General features: G+C 44.6%; 1 protein-coding gene across 7 annotated transcripts in view; it reads right to left on the reverse strand.

The window, feature by feature from the left end:
• The window catches only part of GTF2I (general transcription factor IIi), a 101,477-nt gene extending 88,223 nt beyond the window's left edge, over positions 1-13,254 (reverse strand). For 5 of the 7 annotated variants that reach the window (XM_039562704.1, XM_039562700.1, XM_039562702.1 and 2 more), the window contains exon 1: positions 13,066-13,252. The gene's annotated coding sequence lies outside the window, so the exon portion shown is untranslated. Of the gene's footprint in view, positions 1-13,065 lie in introns of all 7 variants that reach the window. The other 2 variants (XM_039562705.1, XM_039562706.1) reach the window with 2 other exon arrangements.
• Positions 13,255-14,388: the final 1,134 nt, after the last annotated feature.

Here is a 14,388-nt window from a genome sequence, read left to right on the forward strand (position 1 = left end):
TTACCCCAATACTTTACCCCTTCATCCAGATATGCACAACAACTGGGGAAGCCACTGTCACAGCAAAGGACTGGAGAACCACTCCCAGCAACTGGGAAACCCTGTAGTGCATCCACCTGCAGGCAACGAGGCTTCCGACTTCACTGTGACATGGTCCTGTTTTTCTACTGTTGAATAAACAACCATGATTTCTCATGTGGAAACATCTGGTTTCATTCTTCTCCTATTGGGCTTCTCCTAAAGCCTGGCCAAGGCTCAAGGAGGAACCAAGGGAGTTTGATCCTAAACCCCCAAACAAGGCCAGATGGGGCCTTGTCCAGTTTCTAAATACAGAAAGGTAAATCCATGTTTCACCAATGAGCGGATATATATATATTATATTGCTAATAATACTTCATTAATGAGTGTGGGGGGGGAAATAATATATATATGTGCCAGTTTGGACAAATTTGGAGGAAAATATCCTCTGATAGAAGGCAGGTTACAACCAGCCCTCCCCCACCAGGTTCAGGAAAAAATAAATTTTCCTCAGAGGAAAGTGAAAGAGATAAAAACTATTTATTTAACAAACACACAGGAAAAGGACAATAATGCTAAATAAGAAAACCTCTCACTGTGGAGAGAAAACCTGGGAAAATTTCAGAGTCCTTCTGTGTTAGGGACCGAGTCTGGAGAGCTGGCCAGAGTAACGACACGTACACCGATACGACTTGAGCATCGTTCTCCCTTTACTGTTTAACTATACAAGCTTATATCTACTTTTGCACGCCCAGTCCCTCTAGACAGCCTCTAATCAGCAGGGGAGCCGACCAGTGTATAACTTTGCCAAGGACTCTCAGGGCTGCCTGCAGCCAGGTGCTTTCCAGGCCTGCCTGCAGCCAGGGGCCAGTTCAGGGGCTTTTCCTCAGCAACCCTGGGTTGTCCAATCTTTCCAGGGGTATCATATGCCCTTGTTCCATAAGGAATCCCTGTACACTTCTGTAGGTAGCCTCTCCCCTCCTCCTCGGAGCTGGGATGGGATGGGCCCTCCTCCGGGGCCTTGATGAAAAAAATCCTCCCGATGTGTTCTGATGTTGAAACAGTCCAGAAAAGAAGAAGGGAAAAAATCGAAATCCCAGGAAAACAAAGTTCAACTCTCCAGAGGGAAAGAAAACCGAAAAACTGGCTGGAAAAAGAAGCAAGCAGGGTGCTTCTCCACTCTCGCTCTGCCGCCGCAGCTGAACAGAGAGAGCCATCTCTGTGTCCTTGAAACAACTGCTTTGAAGAAGTATACTCAGTTTTTTTCTCTCCCCCCTCTCAGGCTCCATTTAAAGGCATAGAAAGGCACAAAATTAATTTCTGGGTGTAAAGCAGCGATAGGGGATACACATCATAAAGTCACCCCAAGACAATATTTAACATTGAGTTATATATATAAGGTTCATCTAGAGGTCAACTTTCACTTAGGACATGTTGTTCAGGCCTCAGTCAGGGCCTGTTGTTCAGGCCTTAGTACTTCATATATGAAAGAATTAATTTTAATTTCTTTCCCCACATTTTGCCAGTTTCTCCCTTTCAAGCATCAGTTTTCTCCACTATCCTTTTTTAACCACTGGGGCAGTGGTTTTTATTAGAAGGAGTAGGCTATGGTTCAGTAGATCTAATGAACCTGGCTGCTCTTCCAAGATTCAGCTCTTAGAAAGGGTGTGACAACACCACTGTCCAATGTAAATCCCCAATGCAAAGCCTTGAGAAAAGTGTAACACCTTAAAAATTGTCACCAAAAACATTGGGAAAAACAAAACTCTTTAACACTGTCATTGCAGAATTAGAAAGCGGGCATCTATTTCAGCACTGGGTGGGGGATTGTTCCTTGTAACATGCACACCCCTATCACAGTGTCCTGCAGTGGTAGGGAAGAGAAGAGAGATCCAACAGGCAGGAATTATGCAGCAAGATTGATTTACTTAATTATTTTACAACTCTTTTATAGACTTTTTTCTTTATAGTCTAATTGGTCAAAGGATTAGCCATCCCTTGGGGTGATTGGCTAAAATCCTAAAACATTCATTGTCAAAATATTTTTCTACTATACTATAAACAAGGCTTTGCAAGGTCGCAGGTGTTCATTGTTTATAGAACTCTACAAATATCTTCCCTGAGAGAGAAAAGTATCTCATGGGACTGGAAAGAAGCAAGAAAAATTCTTGCTAGCAGCAATATTTGTATCCACACACCCCCAGCCATCTAACATACCAGTTTATATCTATGCAATTAATACACATTCATCACATTTCCCTGGAATCATACATATTGCCAAACATTCCCATGAATTCTTTTACATCTTTAAATCCCTTCTCAGAATTCATTTACATTAGAGTTGGAGTTTCTTGAGGGTCTCTGGTGGTCATTTGGGGAACACCCCATTCCTCACATTTATTTTTTTATGGTCACAAGCCATCTAAAACCAGTTCCTTCTCTTTGACTGCATTCCAGCTATGTGATCTGGTGAAAATATACCTTCTCATCAGGCACACAGTCTTTATTGTCAAGGCTAAGATATCCACTTGCACACCCAGGTGAATATAGGACTAAACACTGACTATGTTTAGGAATTCACAAGACTAAGCACTACTTGCTGCAATTATTTTCCAAACACGTGCTACATAGTAACACCAATTTCAAAAACATCTTTTGAACAGAGTACCACTATCTAATAATCTTAAAACTTCCAGATCAGTTAGTCATAACTATCTATAATTCTTTGGTTTAACTTCGCCAAGATGTGCCTTTGCCCATGTAAAGTCTTGCAAATACATTCCTGCCTGTGATCTAACCCCAGCTACAACTTAGCCCCAAACAGCTGCTTCCTCAGGCAGGTGTTTGGCCATCCCCAGGCGTTGTAGGTAACCCAAAATGTTATTGTATTCCATATCTATCTGTGCCCAAAATTGCTACTTTAAGGCCTGGTGCCGTGGCCAGAAACAGGGCTGAGGGCTGCCCTGGCTTTTAAGTCTGAGCACTGAAGCAAAGCACACTCTGGCCTCGTGGTTTCTGGCTTGGGTAAAGAGCTCTCTTGCCTGGTAGCATTTGCTCAAGGTTGAGGTTCTGCTAATGAGGGGGTTGTTTCCCTTGAGTTTTTCTGGGCTTGCAACAGTAGCAACTCAGATAAACTGCATTTAGCAATCAGAAACCATTTCAGAGTGAATTTTGCAACACCTGTCAGCCACACAAAGCCTAAGCTGATCCAGGCTCAGGCACTGCTTGTCGGTGTGGAGAGTCAGTTCTCCCTCCGCCATCAGAGCAGGGACCTGAGGCAGTCAGCACCAACACTGGCAGAGTCCAGCATGTTCAGTGAGCAGTAGCACTGATCTCACACACCCCAGCAATTCTTACCTGCCACTAGCACTGCTCTGTAAGCTCTCACCTTTCCTGGATGGTTTGCCACCATCCTTCCCCTTTGTCTCCCAGACCACACAGCTGCCTGCGAAGGCCACCTTCTTGGGGGGAGGGTCAGATACCATTTTCCCTTTGCCTCCCTACACGTGCTCACCTGTGGCAGGCACCATCTTGGAAGGCGTATTTCTGCCATTTTGGGTGCCCCTTTGTTCCCCAGCAGTTGGTGAGATTTAGCAATTTTGTACCTGGTGATTATTTGCTGTTATTTTTTTGTCTGTTGCTTGTTAGTAAACTGTTGTTTTTTCATTTATCTCTGCTCATATTCATTTTCTCTTTATTGGTAGAAAGGGATGGGTTGAAACTAAGCAGAGGTAACTCATTTAATGAGAGTGTCTACCTCTTAAAATTGTCTTGAACCAAGACACCAGGGCTCCATGCCATCTAACGGTGACTTGGAAAAACAAATGCCATCACTCTGAATGTCCGCCCCTCCCTTCTTCCCCCGGCTCTGTATGCTGAGCATGACACCATGCCATCTGTGATGGCCCTGCGGTCAGCTGTCCCGGCTGTGTCCTCCTAAACTCCTTGCGCACCCCCAGCCTCCTCACTGGTGGGGTGAAAAGTAGAAAAAGTCTTGGCTCTGTGCAAATACTGCTCAGAGATAATGAAAACATCCCTGAGTTATCATCACTGTTTCCAGAAGAAATCCAAAACAGGGTCCTTTACCAGCTAGTAAGAAAACTAATTATCCCAGTTAGGACCAGCACACCGCCTAAGGTGAAGACCACCACAATACTGAGCTAAAAAATCCCTGAATTTTCCTTTTAGAAGGAAAAAACTAAAGACCAAATGTTACAATCCACCCCTTAAGGCAGGGTAAATGAGGTTCATGTTAATAGGCCCTCTGGGGCAGATTAGAGTGAATGAACAGTGAAAGATCAGTACATATATATATATATATATATAAGTATACATATATATTTATGTATGTATATGGCAGGTTTATTTTAGAACAATTTAGTTGCAATGGAAAATAGGTATGTAGCTGTTTCGGTTATTATCTACATTAATATAACAATATAGAAATACAAAGATGCCATACAAGAAAATACATAAGGAAAAGAAAGAAAGGGGAAGAAAGGATAAGAGTAGATAGTGGAGAGGATAAATATCACTACCCATGGATCCAGCAACAAGATTTGATTGTTACAGCTTAGATATCTGTTGGTCAAAGTGATGGTTGTAGTCCTGATCCATCAAGGGTAGGGGAAGCTCGTGAAACATGGAGTTCAATGGGTTACTTAAGTTCAGTTCAGGTGGGAACACCCAAATGCCTCCCCTGAAGGGAGGAGATTTACAGTGTCTGGTGCAACACTGCTGGTCATGCACAATCCTATTGTGGAAGGCCTCAGAAATGAGTCTGGAGGCACTTTGACGGTCTCCGATGGTTCTTACCAGCCTTCTCCCCCATCTGGATTAAAATCCATCTTGTCAGCTAAACAAAGGTCGATTTGTCTTAGTCATCCTCCTGTGGTGGGTGTACATTCCCTCTGCACCTGGGCTCTTCTTATACAGATCAGAGGTTTAATCACCACATACCCAAAATCTCTCCTTCCCTTTGGTTAGGAAGTACAAACCTGGCCTCAGCAAAGCACCTGCTGCTTTTGCAAACTTCCACTTGTTTGAATCATTAACCTTTAAAATTCCAGTCTCTCACACCAAACCAACACGTATGTCACTCCTCATGTTTCTTGATGACTTCTACTTTTCAGAACAAAAACACTTGCAATACTTGGGACAAGAGAGAACAAAAACACAAGGCACAGTTACTTTCCATTGCTCCTGTACTCACACGAGGCAGACATGCCAACCTTGAGAAACCCAGAGGTAACAGATACCCTCTCTAGAATTGCATGTCTGACACACAAAAAGTAAAAGCAAAACAATACTTCAGCTTTATGAAGAAAGAAAACATATAAAGAATACATTATTTAAACATATAAACATATAAAGAATACATATGGAAAACTGGGGTGCGGATTGAAAGAATACGTGTTTCTTAGAGAAGAGTCTTAATAAGCAATAGTTTTTACCCTTCACCAGAGGCATGCAAGCAGGTATTCCCAAAATGATACATCTATCCCTTTTCTGCAACTCTCCAGACAAGCAGCTGTGGATGCCAGAGCATACACCTCTCTGCTACCCCCTCACCCAGCATTACAAACACTAAACCAAATCCTGACACACTGATGAAAAAGAAGGTAACTCCCGAGAACCCTAAAATACAGTTGGATGCAAGTTTGTGTGAACTCAACTTTACAAACCACTGAAGATATATTCTCATAGGGAAAGACAAACAGCTCCTGCTAGATCCCCATGGGTCACTATTTGGGGAGAAAAAGTTATTTCAGCAGAGTACAAAACTACATGTTTCATGACGGTACCAAACAAGTGCTATTTCTTTAAAAAGGAGTTTATGCAGCAGTGTTGGAAATTGTAGGGACCTAATCAACAAGAAGGAAGATTTAACCTGTGAAACAGATAATCACTGATGGGAAAACTGTGGGTGATGTTCATGTGTTAGAAAAACAAACTAAAGTTTAGGGCTTGACATGCTTCGATGCTCTCAGACCTGGGGAAGGAAGTTAAGAAAGCCTGGGAGAGAGATACACTTCTGAGAAGTGGACACCAGGAATGCAGAATTTATAGACCACAAGGGTATCTTGCAGATACCAGAGAAAACGAAAAAATTAACAAAGACAATTCAGCAACTGTATTGTAACTCTCCCTATCTGGGAAAAATATAACAAAAAGAGTGAAAATGTGGACTAATTAGAATGAGAAGCAAGAAATCATTAAACAATAGAAGACAGAATATTTATTAATAAGACAACTATATAGCTTGTAGCCAATGAACACTAATTCCTTTGTTCGCTAAAATGTATAAATAGTTAAAAGTTTTGATAATTGGGGTACATGTTTGGTGGAGCAATCTCCCATGTACCTCAGTGCTGAATAAAGCAATGTCGACTTTCTAACCTAACAAATTGGTTGGAGAGTTTATTTCCTGATTTTCAGTGACAATTACAAAGAAGGAACACAACAAAATACATAATTAATATAAAAAATAGTTAATAAAAAAATAATCGAACTAAACTAGACTAATCTTGGCTGTTGCAGCTTTCACCTCTTGGCTTCTTTGCCTTCTGGGCCAAGATACAATTCAGAATATTTAACTCTGCCAAATACTGTCCTGACTGACAGACAACATGGAGGATAGAAACTTTCAGTTCCCTTGAAGTTGCAAAACAGAGTTTAAAGACTAACTAGCAAAATAGATAAAAGAATGTAGAAGTAGACACACAGGATGATAAATGTAGCTGGAATCAGTGGAGAAATAGATAATGAGGAACATAGTGGTTTTTGTGGTACAGTTGTTAACAAGAACAAGAGTACATGTCCTAAGAGATGTTCAAGGCAAGATCATCTGTAACATTGGGGGCACTCAGTGAGTACAACCACCTGAGATCCCTTTAGATGGCCCTCTAGGACCATAAAAGGATTTCCAGTTGAAGGCAGATGCATACCAATCAGTTCTAGGAAAAGCGATGTTTATGCACTAGGAAATATGCTGTAATAAATACGTATTAACATGATAGAATAAAGTTGTGAAGTTTCACAACACACATTCAGTTAGAGGAAAAACCCTCTGAATGCATCCAGTGCTGTAATAAAGAATGCCTGCTTTCTGATACTTCAAATTGTGTAAGTATATTCTCTAGCCAATTTCCGTATCATATAAAGAACACAATTCCAAATTCTACAAATGAATACTTACAAGCTGTTAATTGCAAATGAATCTTTTTAAACAGACCTTGGCTAAAAATCCGCGTTACTTTTCCTGCAGTTTGGTCCAGTGATCCCGTGTTACAGAGGTAGTTCAGTCTGACAGCTCTCAGATATCCTAGCATAGAAACTGTTGGGGTGCAAATCTACCACCACCAGTTTTTCTGATTTTCTGTGACACATCCACCCTAGCCACAGCACACACAGATTCAGGAGAGTCTCATCTTCACCGATCAGCATCTGTCCATGGTTGAACTATGCAGTCACATTAGGATGATCTATTTTCACTGTTACAACATGTCATTGATCATCATTTATAATCAAAATTATAAAAATACTCTGTAAGCAACAATTTTCAGTTTCTTCCTTGCCACTATGACGCTCATGCATACACACAATAAGCTTAAGAGTAAGGGCGCTCACGGTACCAAAAACTGTTAAAAATAAAAAACCTCCTTAACACCAATGTAGCATTAAGAAGCAGGCGTTCTTTATTCAGACATATGCACAAGGGGATATTTCCTCTGAAATATTGTGCATGCTAACTACAGAAAAGTTTATATACTATATTCATTGATTTTCCCAGAATAAACATACATATGGTAATCATTTCTCTCAAATCATTAACATATTTTTCCTACCCTTTACGCATGTGTTTTTCTGTCCTGGGGGTCTCTTTGGTGGTCCCTGGTGGTTGGTGGCCCCAAAGTCATACCTGACCAGTCAGTGAACTGGTAAAAGTTGGCACAACCAGGCTGGTTGTGTTCCAGTTCTTCTTACAGAATGGGCATTGTGCAGTTCCAACACATCCAACAGCACTGATTCAGCACCAAGTCACAAGAAACCAGCAGTGCTTGCTAGGGGAGGATGAGGAGGAGGGGGACGGTTCATCACACAGCTGTGAGACCTCCCCAAAACCAAGGATAACTAATTCCATTTTTTTCTAGGCAATTTTATGGTACTCATCACCATGACTTTTTAGTCAGCCTACATGACCTCTGATACTCTTAAGAACCATTAAAAGAGTAAAACACAATTCCAGCAGCTGCTATTTGAAAAGTGTCCTACTGCAGCATCTAGGCATTCATAAGTTACACTGGAATCATGTAAACAAAATGAAATATTAATCACAGCACACCTGACCATCTGATAATTCCTGTCTTTACCAGTGTAATTATATTTACTAAGTCAACATGATGATCACGTTGACTAATAATTACTTCAGCTCTGTGTGTCCATCAACACTTACACAGAATATTTGAGAAGTGAATTAATCTAAACTCTATTGGTATTTCTTTAATTATAACAGCATTGGTGCTGACACAGTTTTCAGAGAGAGAAATTGCTGTCCTCACTAGTGCCAGCTGGTCCTTTGTATTTCTGTATCATACTGCAATGGTCACATGCAGCAAACCAAAGACTCAGATAGGTTTAAGGGCAAACAAAACCTTTTTCATTCTTCTGGGGCTCTCACAAAGAGCTAATCCAACACTAAGCACCCATTCATATTCCATCACCTTGGGGGAAAAAAAATCATCTGGTCAGTTTACAGCTGGTATCCAAAGAGGACACTTTTGCACAGTAGCTTCACACAGGCAAGTGCCCTGTGTCCTCCTTGGTGTACTGCTGCGTACCACAGCACACATCAGGGCACTGACTGGGAAACCAATCATCCCATCACTCTTCAGCAGTAATCAGTCCCCTCCACTTGGTCACTTCATTCCCTCTGCAGCTCTCTCCCTTGTTCCTATTATTGCATTTAACCAAATGAACCAGAACACTGACTTCCATGGAATCAATTACATGTCACAGAATCACAGAATCACCAGGTTGGAAGAGACCTCTAAGATCATCAAGTCCAACCCATACCCTAACACCGAGTGCCATGTCCAGTCTTTTTTTAAACACATCCAAGGATGGTGATTCCACCACCTCCCCCGGCAGACAATTCCAGTACTTCACCACTCTTTCCATGAAAAACTTTTTCCTAATATCCAACCTATATTCCCCTTGGTGCATCTTAAGACTGTGTCTTCTCATTCTGTCGCTGCTGCCTGGAGAAAGAGACCAACCCCCACCTGTCTACAACCACCTTTCAGGAAGTTGTAGAGAGTGATGAGGTCACCTCTGAGTCTCCTTTTTTCCAGGCTAAACAACCCCAGCTCCCTCAATCGTTCCTCATAGGGCTTGAGTTCCAAGCCCCTCGCCAGTCTTGTTGCATTCAAGCATCTCAACGTCCTTCCTGAACTGAGGGTCCCAGAACTGGACACAGCACTCAAGGTGCAGCCTCACCAGTGCCAAGTACAGAGGAAGAATGACTTCCCTGGTCCTCCTGGCCACACTGCTTTTGATACAGGCCAGGATGCTGTTGGCCTTCTTGGCCACGAGGGCACACTGCTGGCTCATGTTCAATCGACTGTCGACCAGGACCCGTAGGTCCCCTTCCGCCTGGGCACTGTCCAGCCACTCTGCCCCCAGCCTGTAACATTGCAGGGGGTTATTGTGGCCAAAATGCAGGACTCGGTACTTGGACTTATTAAACTTCATCCTATTGGGACTCTGCCCATCCACCCAACCATTTCAGGTCTCTCTGCAGAGCTCTCCTACCTTCCAACAGATTGACACACGCTCCCAGCTTAGTGTCATCCACAAATTTACTAATGAAAGATTCAATACCCTCATCCATGTCAATAAAAATATTGAACAGAACTGGCCCCAGCACAGACCCCTGAGGGACACCACTGGTGACTGGCAGCCAACTGGATGCAGCACCGTTCACCAGCACTCTCTGGACCCGGCCATCCAGCCAGTCCTTAACCCAGCAAAGAGTGCTCCTGTCCAAGCCGTGGGCTGCCAGCTTTTCCAGGAGTATCCTGTGGGAGACAGTGTCAAAGGTCTTGCTGAAGTCCAAACAGACAACATCCACGGCCCTTCCTGCATCCACCAGGTGGGTCACCTGGTCATTGAAGGAGATCAGGTTGGTCAAACACGACCTACCCCTCCTAAACCCATGCTGGCTGGGTCTGATCCTCCAGCCATCCTGTAAGTGCTGTGTGATGGCACTCAACATAAACTGCTCCATTACCTTCCCGGGTACCGAGGTCAAACTAACTGGCCTATAATTACTAAGATCCTCTTTCCTACCTTGCATTAAAGGAAGAATATTGGCACGTCTGTCAATCCTATTATGAGGTTCTCTTCACCCAGAACAAAAAGTCCAGCGACCAAAAATAAAAGTCAACTCAACAAGCCAGAGTTTGGGAATGTGTCAGGAACTTTCTCCTCAAAAAATTACAAACATACAATCTTTTCAGAGGAACACAAGTTTCAACCAAACTTCTATGAAAAGGTTTTCATGTCCTGATGGACAAGAAAAAAGTTTACCAGTAGTGGCATCTCAGTTGTGCCTAGGGTCCCCTGTACCAGGCTGTTTAGGAGACAAACTTTTAAGCCATCCAATTTACATAACAGAATTACAAGTCTATTTTTAAAATTTTGTTACTGATTTTCATTTCGTTAAAATGCTTTACTGGATTTTGTTATCTTAAATGCAGTGTTAAAGTTAGACAAGCAGAAAAAAATATTAGGTATATTCTTGCTGACTTCGGCATGCAGACAATCAGTGTGATTGATAAAGCAAGCTTCATTTATTGATAATACAGAGGCACTTATATAGTATGAGTATACATGCTTGTCAGTTCTTGATTGGTTTAAACTTATGAAAGCACACTCTTGTTTCTACATAATTAGGTTAGATAAAAGACTACATTGGCAAGCTTCTATTATTTATGTTTTAACTTGAGAAATCAAAGTTCCTCCTCCCTTCTCATGGTCAGTACATCTTATCAGCACAGCACTGTACCTCCTTAAAACTCCCTTTTGGTTCTCAGGCTTGTTTCCCACACAGGCATTTTCTCATGCAGGCATTTTCTCATGCAGGCCTTTGCTTGTACAGCTCTTTTATTGATCTGTACCCTTCAGCTTTATCAATGATCCATGTCCCTGATCCTCTAACCATTCTTCAACAGTATATTTAAAAAAGGAGTCTAAAAGTTGCTCCTTATTGTGAGATACTGACTGAAAGACTTGTACACTGACAACTCAGCTATGTGATTAGCAGCTGCACTCATGAAATAGTCACCATGCAGATGTTTCTCTCAAGCACCTCACATACCAAACCTTTGGTAAAAGAAGCCTGAAAACAAAGAACTGGCAACACAGCAGGTGATACCCAAAATATTTTGTGATTAAACACACTGTTGTGAAGCCAAGAGAGTCTAATAAGGTTATAGATCCATACAGGTGTACAGTTATATGCAACCTCTCTTTAACACCAGGTACAGGCTTCTGCAGCAATTCTTTGTTGTCAGCTAGAGTTGTTCTTTGCTAGTAGCCATGCTGTCGCACACAGGGCCACCAAGTTGATTACAGGAATGGAATAACTCAGTGAGGAAAGGCTGAGAGAATTGGGATGTTCAACCTGGACAAAAGAAGGCTCCAAGACCTAACTGCAGCCTTCCAGAACCTGAAGGCAGCCTACAAAAGAGCTAAACAGGGACTTTGAACAAAGGCCTGGAGAGACAGGACTAAGGGGAAGGGCTTCACACTGACAGAGGGCAGGGTTAGACGGGAGGCACTGGCACAGGTTGCCCAGAGAAGCTGTGGCTGCCCCATCCCTGGAAGTGTTCATGATCAAGTTGGGCAGCCCTAGGAGCGACCTGGTCTTGTGGAAGGTGTCCCTGCCTGTGAAAAATGCATTTTATAGTGCTGGCTTTCACAGATGTGTTGTGCATTGTAATGTTGGCCCTGTGGAAGTGGTTTCGTTGTTATGAGGGGAGGGGACTGGGTGTTGACTTTCACTGAGGTTTAGAGCTATTTTTAACATGAACGCTGTATTGAGATAGGAGGATTGTTGTAATAGGGTAACATCTAACCAATGAGGGAATCAAAACCTCTTGAATGTACGGAAAAGTAGCAAGTGCCCTCTCCGAAGACAAGTGCACACGCTCTAAAAAGGCGGGATGGGGGAGGAGCCATGCTAATTAGGTCAAAAAAGGTTTTAATACGAAAAATGGTTTATAAATATGTTGTTACCTGATGCAATACCCAGGGGTGTGTAAGGGGGATTGCTACTGTTGATTGTGTGCCCTGGCTGTGGCTATGCACCCAGCGCTGTTACCTTTTGCCTTGTTGACTTTGTCCCTTATTATTTCAAAATTTGATGGAAGAGTGAGTTCTATTTCTCACACTGCCCACGGCAGGGAATTCGAACTAAATAATCTTTAAAGTCCTTTTCAACCCTGAGCTTTCTGTGATTCCATAATTTCTACCCAGCGGCTCGCAGCTGCCTGCCTCGCGTGAGGCGAGGGCTCCTCACTTCACCGCCGCGCGCTGCCATACACAGGCCCGAGCTGGACCCAGGCCTCTCCCCTGCTCGCAGCCGCGAATGCCAGGCCTGAGGAGCCGCTGTCCCAAGGCCGACCCAGCTTTCCCCGCAGCTCATGTACCCGCCCCGCTCCGCCCCTTCCCTTCCGCGCCCGGCGGCCGCCGCCGCGCGCAGGGCTCGGGCATGCGCGCACCGCCCTGCCAGCCAACGGGAGGCGCGGTAGTGCGGCGGCAGCGCCCCCTGCTGCCAGCGGCTGAGCCGGGCGGAGCCGGCGGAAGGAGCCCCCGAAAGAACAGCGCGAGCAGCAGCCCCGACCACCGACCCCCCCGCCCAGCCCCTCACAACCCCACAGCCTCCGGGGCCGCGCGTCACGGTCCGTCCCTCGCCCCGCCCCGCCGGGCCCGGACCCGCCCTCCCACTCACCCGCCTTCCCACCCCCCCCCCCCCCCACTCACCAGTCCCGGGCGCAGGCAGTCCGGTCCCTCTAGCTGGAGACGCCGCACGGCTGCGGAGGGAAGGCCGGGGCTGCGGCGGTTTCCCCGCGGGCTCTCGCCGCTGTCGAGTGGCCCCGTTCCTCCCGCGCGGTATCGGGCTGACCCCAGCGCCGCAGCGGGCGGGGGATGGTTTCTCGCGCAGCCGCGGCGGCGCAGGCGCTCGCGGGGGCCGCCGGGAGACGCAGTCTCGGGGCCGGAGCTCCCGCCGGGCACCGCGCCAGGGGCACGGGCAGGGAATGGGCGGCGTTGCCCTGCCGCGCCCTTCGTGCGGCCCGGTCGGGGGCGAGGAGGGCTTCGGGGCCTCACTGTAAGCCCCTGTTCGCACGGATAGGCCACGGTGAACGCCCAGAACTGCTCTCCAGAACCAACTGTTATAAACAGTAGACAATACTATATATTATAGTATTGGCTTCTCGCAAAGTATTAAAGTAGATATTATATAATGTTAGAAATGCTTTTTGCTGTGTGGATGTAGTTTTCTCTCGTTTTAACAAGAATGTTAGCAAGTGTGAGTAAGATAACCTCGGAGCGAGCAGAGGATGAGGCCCAAGGAGCTGCTAATCAACACTTTGTCCAGAGAACAAAAGGGCCCAAAGGCTGCTCCGCCCGGAGAACGGGTGGCCAGGAGGGTCCGAGAGCCCTTATCACCGCTCTGCCCGGGGGGCAAAGAGGCCCAAAGCTGCAATCAGCCCTGACTGTCTGGAGAATTGAGAGATCCACCCTACCATCGACTCTTACCTAGCGGGCCCAACCCCAAGAATCAAAAGAAATAAAACCACAAGGCCAAAGACTACGCATGCTCTAAAAAGGCGGACCCAAGGAGTGGCCATGCAGAACAATTCCTGGACAAGTTTTAATAGGAATAGAGAACAGACAGTAAAAATGGTATAAAAAGGACTCACCTCGAGCATCAGGTGTGCTCTTGGCAGAGCGCCAAGGCACCCGGCTATTATCCCTTCGCTTTATTTTATGTGTCTCTTATTGTCTTTATATTAAACCCTTTAAATTCTCACAGGAGAGTGAACCTCGTTTTTCACACAACGATGGCAGCAACAGCCTCCGCCAGCAGAAAGCCTTACTTTGGCTTAATCAGGAATTTCATAGCAGAGCAGTCTTTTATTTCATTTTCAAAGACGTTAAACATAATGGATGGATCCTTTTTCCTGGCTAAAAAGAGTCAAATGTTTTGTCTGACATGACTACTCCTTTCCTTTGAATTTAGCTTCAATGTAGTAAATGTGGATGGGAAGTTTTCCATTCAAAGGAAAATGCTGCATTTCAAAA

Source organism: Corvus cornix, chromosome 19 (assembly GCF_000738735.6).
Source record: "Corvus cornix cornix isolate S_Up_H32 chromosome 19, ASM73873v5, whole genome shotgun sequence".
NCBI lineage: Eukaryota > Metazoa > Chordata > Aves > Passeriformes > Corvidae > Corvus > Corvus cornix.